The sequence below is a fragment of the Ictidomys tridecemlineatus genome, unplaced genomic scaffold (genome assembly GCF_052094955.1).
Source record: "Ictidomys tridecemlineatus isolate mIctTri1 unplaced genomic scaffold, mIctTri1.hap1 Scaffold_130, whole genome shotgun sequence".
Classification (NCBI taxonomy): domain Eukaryota; kingdom Metazoa; phylum Chordata; class Mammalia; order Rodentia; family Sciuridae; genus Ictidomys; species Ictidomys tridecemlineatus.
Window position 1 is genome coordinate 486321 of NW_027521170.1, and position 6941 is coordinate 493261.

At 41.7% G+C, this 6941-nt stretch overlaps 1 pseudogene across 1 annotated transcript in view; it reads right to left on the reverse strand.

Moving 5' to 3' along the window:
• Window positions 1–5924, reverse strand: part of LOC144372556 (phosphatidate cytidylyltransferase, mitochondrial-like) — a 45338-nt pseudogene extending 39414 nt beyond the window's left edge. The window contains exons 1-3 of the transcript XR_013432529.1: window positions 5522–5924; window positions 3003–3185; window positions 71–163 (exon numbers count right to left, since the gene is read on the reverse strand). The product of XR_013432529.1 is annotated as a phosphatidate cytidylyltransferase, mitochondrial-like (transcript). The remainder of the gene's footprint in view (window positions 1–70; window positions 164–3002; window positions 3186–5521) is intronic.
• Window positions 5925–6941: the final 1017 nt, after the last annotated feature.

Here is a 6941-nt window from a genome sequence, read left to right on the forward strand (position 1 = left end):
ACAAGGATTAAAAGTCAAGTTAGGTTCAGAGACACCCTAATTATGGCAGCCTAAAAAAACACACACTCACCGGTTTTTGGAGGCGTCCAGCAATGTATAAGTTATTCCAGTTGAGGAGATCTTCAATTAGAATACTGGTGCTAATAACCCCATATTTGATAAGCTGAAAAAGGAAAGAAATGGGTGAAAAAAAAAGCCAAATATCAGGTTGTTTCTTATGCAAGTACAAAACATAAGGAAACACATCAAATTCTGGACCAGAGTAGGACCTTGATTTCCAAAGTCACTCAAAATGCCTTCCATGGAAATACCCACATCTCCACCAAAACTCTGAGAGGTTTAATGTCTAAAACAGATTTGGAACTCAGATATGGTTCAAGATACAGTTCAAAGTACAGGAGGTGAGGTGATCACAAACTTAGGTCCATGTGATGTTAAAGGCAGAATGGCTCTTAGACACCATTCTGCAAAAAAACCAAAACAAATAAAAAAAAAACTAGACCTTTCCAAATGTTTGAGAAATATTGTTTTAGTTCATGTTCTCCATCTGAGAAATAAAAAGCTGAGGCCCAGAAAGAATAAATTAAATACTCCAAATGGCAACAGAACTAATAGAGTTAAAACTAGGTCCTAGAGCCAGGCATAGTATGCACCTATAGACCCAGATATTTGGGAGGCTGAGGCAGGAGGATGGCTTGAGCCTGTAGTATGGGACCAGCCCAAACAATTCCGAGAGACCCTGTCACTTTCCAAAACAAAACAAGGCTGGGAATATACTCAGCAGTGCTTAACTAGCATGTATGTGGCCCTAGGTTTCATCTCTAGTACCACAAAAACAAACAAATAAACAAACTAGATCCTAGAATTTTAGTTCCCAATGTTCTTTTCATTGCAAAGTAACAGAAAGTTTCTTTAATTAAAAGTTTTAACTGATATCCTTTACATAGTCAATTCCTCTATTGCTGTTGACTTTGAAAGGCTTATAGTTACAAAGCAACATCCCCAAATAAAACCTCTTTATCAGTGCTAAACACATGGAATTATGGTCAAGTCAATTTCCATAATAATTTGTATAAACCCTGAATGTAGATTTCCCAGGTTACAAAGTCCTATTTGTGTTAATAAATACCTTCAGATCCACTTTACTCAACTTTGGTATCCAAATAGCCTTCTCAGGCTGCACATATGTAAAAAGTATCTAAAGAATTTCAATTAAAATGTACAGTCCCCTTGGTATACAATTTTGCCTAAACCTTTAGTTACTGGAGCATGTAATACTGTTTGAAAGTTACTAATTAGAGATAGGCTCAGCATAACATTAATTATGGATAAAGAACACAGTTATGTGTTTTGCATGAATAAGTGGAAGTGGCAGGTTGGGCTTTTCCCTCCACTAGGCCACAGGACTGCAGAAACCAATCTTGCTACAGGCAAGTAATAGCTGGGGGCAGGAGGGGGGACAGTAGAAACAGCACAAGCCTAGAAATCAAGGAGCCTGTCACTAACTAGGGGCCTGACCTTACAGAAGGTGTTCTCTCTAAACCTTCATTTCCTCATCTGAAAAATGCAGGTGCAACTAGGTGTAGTGGTGCATAGCTGGAACCCCAGCTATTCAGAGGCTCAGACAGGAGGATTATAAGGATGAGGCCAGTTTGAGCAACTCAGCAAGAAGCTGTTTCAAAATATAATTTAAAAAGGGGTGAGGAAGTTGCTCAGTGGTAGAGTGCCCCTGGGTTCATACCTTAGTACCATATAAAAGGAAAAAAAAATGCAAGGGAAGCAGGATAGGACCTCAACCAGAAAAGCAAATAGACGGCCTTAAGGATTTACAGACATCACCAGTCAATCACAGCACATTCCTCAGCCAAGTTCAGATCCTTCTCAAGTCAGTATTCCAGTCTCCTGCCCTTTAACGCATGCTCCTTTGAGCAGTTACATGAGCATTACCAGACAGCTTGTAAAATATGCAGCATCTCAGGTTCCATACCAGACTACTCAATCAGAATCTGTACTTTAAAAGATCCCCACATTATTCATATGCCTATAAGTATGCTCCAAAAATCAGCAGGAGTGTCAATCTAGCAACTGAAGCCCATACCTCATTCTTAACCCAACTAATCTCCAGGAGGCAACTGAGTTAGAGCCCCACTGGTCTTCACATTTTGGGGATCCACTTAGCTCTTGACAGTCCTCTTAAGATACTGACATGCTTCATCTGGTTTGCTTTTCATCTCGTTTGCTTTTTTTTTTTTTTGGTAGTGCTAGTGCTATAGATCAAACTCAGGAACTCATACATGCTAGGCAAGCACTCTACCACTAAGCTACAACCCAAACCTCTGGGCTGTTTCTCGTCTAAAAGATAGGCAAGAGTCTCTGATGTCAGACAATCCCTCTTTGGGGACCTTTGCTCTCTAACACCCCACTCTTGAATCCCATTCAGGTGTTAACACCAAGAGGTTCCTGTCTATTACTTGGCCTCACAGACTACCAGCCTCCCTTAATGCCCGCTTCACTTCCAATTTCTTCCTGGGGGTGTCTGTTATCTAGAAGAGATAAGACTGATCTCCACCCTGATCTTGAATAGGGCTGCCTATTCCTCACACTGACCAAACCAGGGTTCTCAAAGTATGGTTCCTAGACCTTTGGTTTCAGTGTCATTTGGAAGCTTGTTAGAAAAGCAAATTCTCCAGCTCCAGCTAGACCTACTGAATCAGAAACTCTGGGGGTGGATCCCTGCAATCTGTGTGTACAACAGATTAAAACTTGGGAACCACTTGGCAAAAAAAAAAAAAAAACAAGTAACATTCAATCACCTTCTCACATTGCAATCACAATGAAGGGGAGTTGAGGACTCCAGTGCCTGCTCTGTCCCTGGGTTCCGAACATCCAGCAGGAGTGTGACCCTTTCCCACCTGCACAAACATACATATTTCACTGGTGCTCTTTTAACAAAGGTTAATAATTAGCCAAGTTAAGACAAAGGCCCAACGAACGTCACTTACCCTACCATCACACATAATCAATGGATTGTAGTAAACTCCAGCGCCATAGTTATCCTGGACAGATGTGATCATCTTGGGCCCTAAAACTTTTAGAAATGAGTAGTGGCTCCAATTCTTTTTCAGGTTTTCTGAATGCCATGCAATAGGGTCATCTACTGTGAACACAAAATCCAGCATTGCATTCTGTAAAGAAAAGAGAATGAGTTCATTAATTCCTGGAAAAGTGGCTAGATAGAGTGGAACCCTCCCAAATATTGTGCTATTATGATTAGCAGAAGATCTAGGGTCTCCAATCTCTGAAAGCAATGTGAGCTTTGTTTTAATACAAATACTAATTTAATCTGTACTATGTCAGCACTTTATATATAATACATACAGCAACTTACTTTATCTTCACAATAATTCTACAAAGTAGGTATGCAATTATTCCAATTTTATAGGAAAGGAAACCAATGTCCAGGATAAGCACTGTGCCTTGGTACACAAGGCTAATTAGCCACAGACCTAAGTAGCATGGTAATAAATTCTGTGTGCTGAATAATTGTGCTCATTACCTAACTGCAGTTAAATGTGTTCCACTTTTCTTCCAGATCAAAGATCACTTGGACAAACTCTACTAAGTAGTATGTAAAAGGAAATAAGTCATTCACAACTACTAATAAATTACCTATGAGTTCTGATGGGTCCTAGGGTAGAAGAGCTCAGTCTACTGGAGGGAGTATACAACTTGACTTGATAGAGGAATGCACAATGTACTAATATCACTTAAGAGTGGGGGCAGATCCCCAATGGCTTAGGAGGCTGAGGCAGGAGGATTGCAGGTTCAAAGCCAGTTTCAGGAACTTAATGAGGTTATAAGCAACCTACTGAGACCCTGTCTCAAGATAAAAAATAAAAAGGGCTGAGGATGTGGCTTGATGGTTAAGTATCCTTGGGTTCAATCCATGGTACAAAAAAAAAAAAAAAAAGATCCAAGAGAACAAGAAGTAGGAATGCTTCTAGGGAACTTAAGTAGGAGTCTTGAAAAAGGCATTCAAGGGAAACAGGGCTGGTAAAAGTACTTGGGGAAACATGAGGAAGGCACAGAGCCATGTACAGGAAACTACTTCTATGGGTAGGAGACAGTCAGGCATGTTCTGGACCTGCAGTTTGGTGCTACTGGAACAAAACATACTTATGTTGTGGGAGATAGGACCAGAGAGGCTGTTTGCCATGCTAGAAAACTTTCCTGCAGAAGAACTAACTTGAGAGTGGAGATAAAGGATGAGGGAAATCTGATAGGTAACCACTAAAAAATTCCAGGGGAGAAACAAAAAGGTTTGAGGCGAGGCACTTGGGGTAGAGACTGGTTTGGAGGAGATTTAGTATTAGAATATACAAGGTTTGTTAACTTGAATGTAGGGGATGAGAGTGAGGGTAAGGAAAGAATCTTTTTTTTTTTTTTTTTTGAGGGAAATCCAGTTCTACTCAAAGGAAAACCTTCACTGAAAAATGATGAAGAGTCTACAGGAGACTAAAGGATGCTCTGGGTTTCCCTCACTGTGATCCACAAACCACTGGTGATACTTAAGATGTGAGAAGACATGGGTAAACATTCTTAAATATTTATAATTATGTAAATGTATATTAGAAAAGTAATTAGATCATACTATAATTTCTCACACAACTTCATATGCTGCCAATTTAAAGAACAACATTGTAACAGCATAGATAGGAAATCCAAGCTGTAGATAGCCTCACCAGGAAGTGAATAGGCAAACTTTAACCAAAAGGCAAATTACAGCCAAGTATCTAAGTCCCTATTGCAATTTTCACACTGAATTCTGTAAATCACAATGAAAATTATATTGCTGTTGTGCTCAGCCAACTCTGAAGAGTAACAATGTTTAATCCCCACTAGACACTTGTTAAATATGCTGAGCATGAAGTGCATACACCGGCTAGCCACTAACTGTTGTCCTTAGTTACCTTCACGGTACCTGCCCTGGCCCTACAGACAATTCATCAATTTCCTTGAAATCAGAGGATTATTTTGTATTTTCTCCCACAGCAGCAGATAGGAGGAGCTCAAACGTGGCTGCGCATGAGAATCGAGCGACGTTTTTCAAATTCCTGAAGCCCAGCCCCATTCTAGACGAGTTAAATCAGGAATCTCAGGTAGAACCCAGCAATTCTTTTTTTTTTTTAAGCTCCCTAGAAAATTCCAACGTAGTATCCAGGTTGAAAACTGAATTCGAATTTAGCAACTGTTTTTCTTTCTTTCACCGTGCCTAGGCAACAGTTTTTCCCTTCACCTAACTGCAGCTCCCAAGTGGATTCCTAAATTATCCTTCAAAACTCAGCTCACGTTCTCGTTATACTAAGAACACTTCTGAACGATTTGCATCCTCCTAATTGACGCCTAGAGTACGCAGCAGGCCACCCTAGGGGTCCGAAGGGAGAACAAGCAGAATCCTGGCAATGAGGTGGACCGCGGGGAAGCCACATGGGGAAGGTCCGGTCTCTGGGGCCGGGCTCACCTTCTGGTCTGAATTGGGACCCGCCTGGCGGTACACCCCGGAGCCATAGGCGAAAGCCAGGCTCAGCTCCTCGGGGAAGTGAGACAGGATCTTGCGGAAGGCCACCCCTGAGCTGTGCAGCGCCTGCAGCGCCATGGGTCAGAGGCTGACAGAAAACCGAGGACCCTTGGCGGAGCAGGGCGAAGGAACACAGTAGCAGGGACAAGTGGTTAAGGGTGAGGAAATGGAAGTGGGGACACCCGCTCAAACGTATGACGACTGAGTGGAGAGGTGGGACTTCAAACACTCGCACGCAGTTGGAGCGGTCGGTCTGTCAGAACCGAAGGTGAGAGGAGCGCCGTGTGAGGCTCAGGTGGGCGGCGGTCTCGCAGGCGCAGCTTCCTCTCCCGGCCCCGCCCCTCACGCACACGCGCTTCAAAGGCGCAAGAGACGGCGCGCGCCGGTGTGTGAGGACGCGGGAGCTCTGCAGAGTCCCCTGGTGGTCGGAGGAGCGCTCTGCAGGCCTGGCTTGAGGCTGCAACTTTAAGCGGGTCTGGGGGATGGGTGGGAGGTGCAGGTTCATGTCAGCTTACCTAAACTGCTCTTGTGTCTAAGGAATCTTCTGTAACTCTCTCCTCAAAGCCACAGTTTTAAGAAATGACTATAAAATCGTGTGTGTTGAAGGTTTTTTTCCTAATGAAGCAAAGCCTCATATATAGAATTAACTATTCTAAAGTACACACACAGTTCAGTGCTATTTGTTCTTTAACAATGTTGTGCAACCATCATTTCTTTATGATTTTAAATTGAAGGATTTTTTGGGGGGGAGGTGGGCATTAGGGATTGAACCCAGGGGCATTTTGTCACTGAGTTACATCCCCAGCTCTTTTTAATTAAAAAAAATATATATATATATATATAATAAATATATATATATATATATTTAAAAATATATATATTTAAAAATAAATATATATATATATATATTTATTTTTGAGACAGGGTCTCACTAGGTTGCTAAGGCTATCCTTGAATTTGTGATCCTTATACCCAAGCCTCTTGAGTAGGTAGGATTACAAGCGTGTGCCACTGCGCCCAGCTTGAAGGAGATTTTGAAGGTTTAAAACACAAGTAAATTTTAAATTAGGCCAAATTCCACCATCTGGAGATTAAAAGCTGTTAATATTTGGCTATGGTTTCTTCCTAATAAAACCCTTTTCAAATCCAATGAAGGATACGAAAGTGCTCCACAAATAGAAAAGGACTGCACACATGTCCTCTGATATTTGAGTTTAATTTTAAGGGCAGAGAAGACTCTCTGCCCCTTTGCCTTGGGGATTGGTCTCACATCAAGCGAGATGTGGTTTCTGGATCAAACAGAACCTGAGGGTAGAAAAGATCTTAGAGGTCTCTTCTTCATTTACAACCACAGATATTTGCT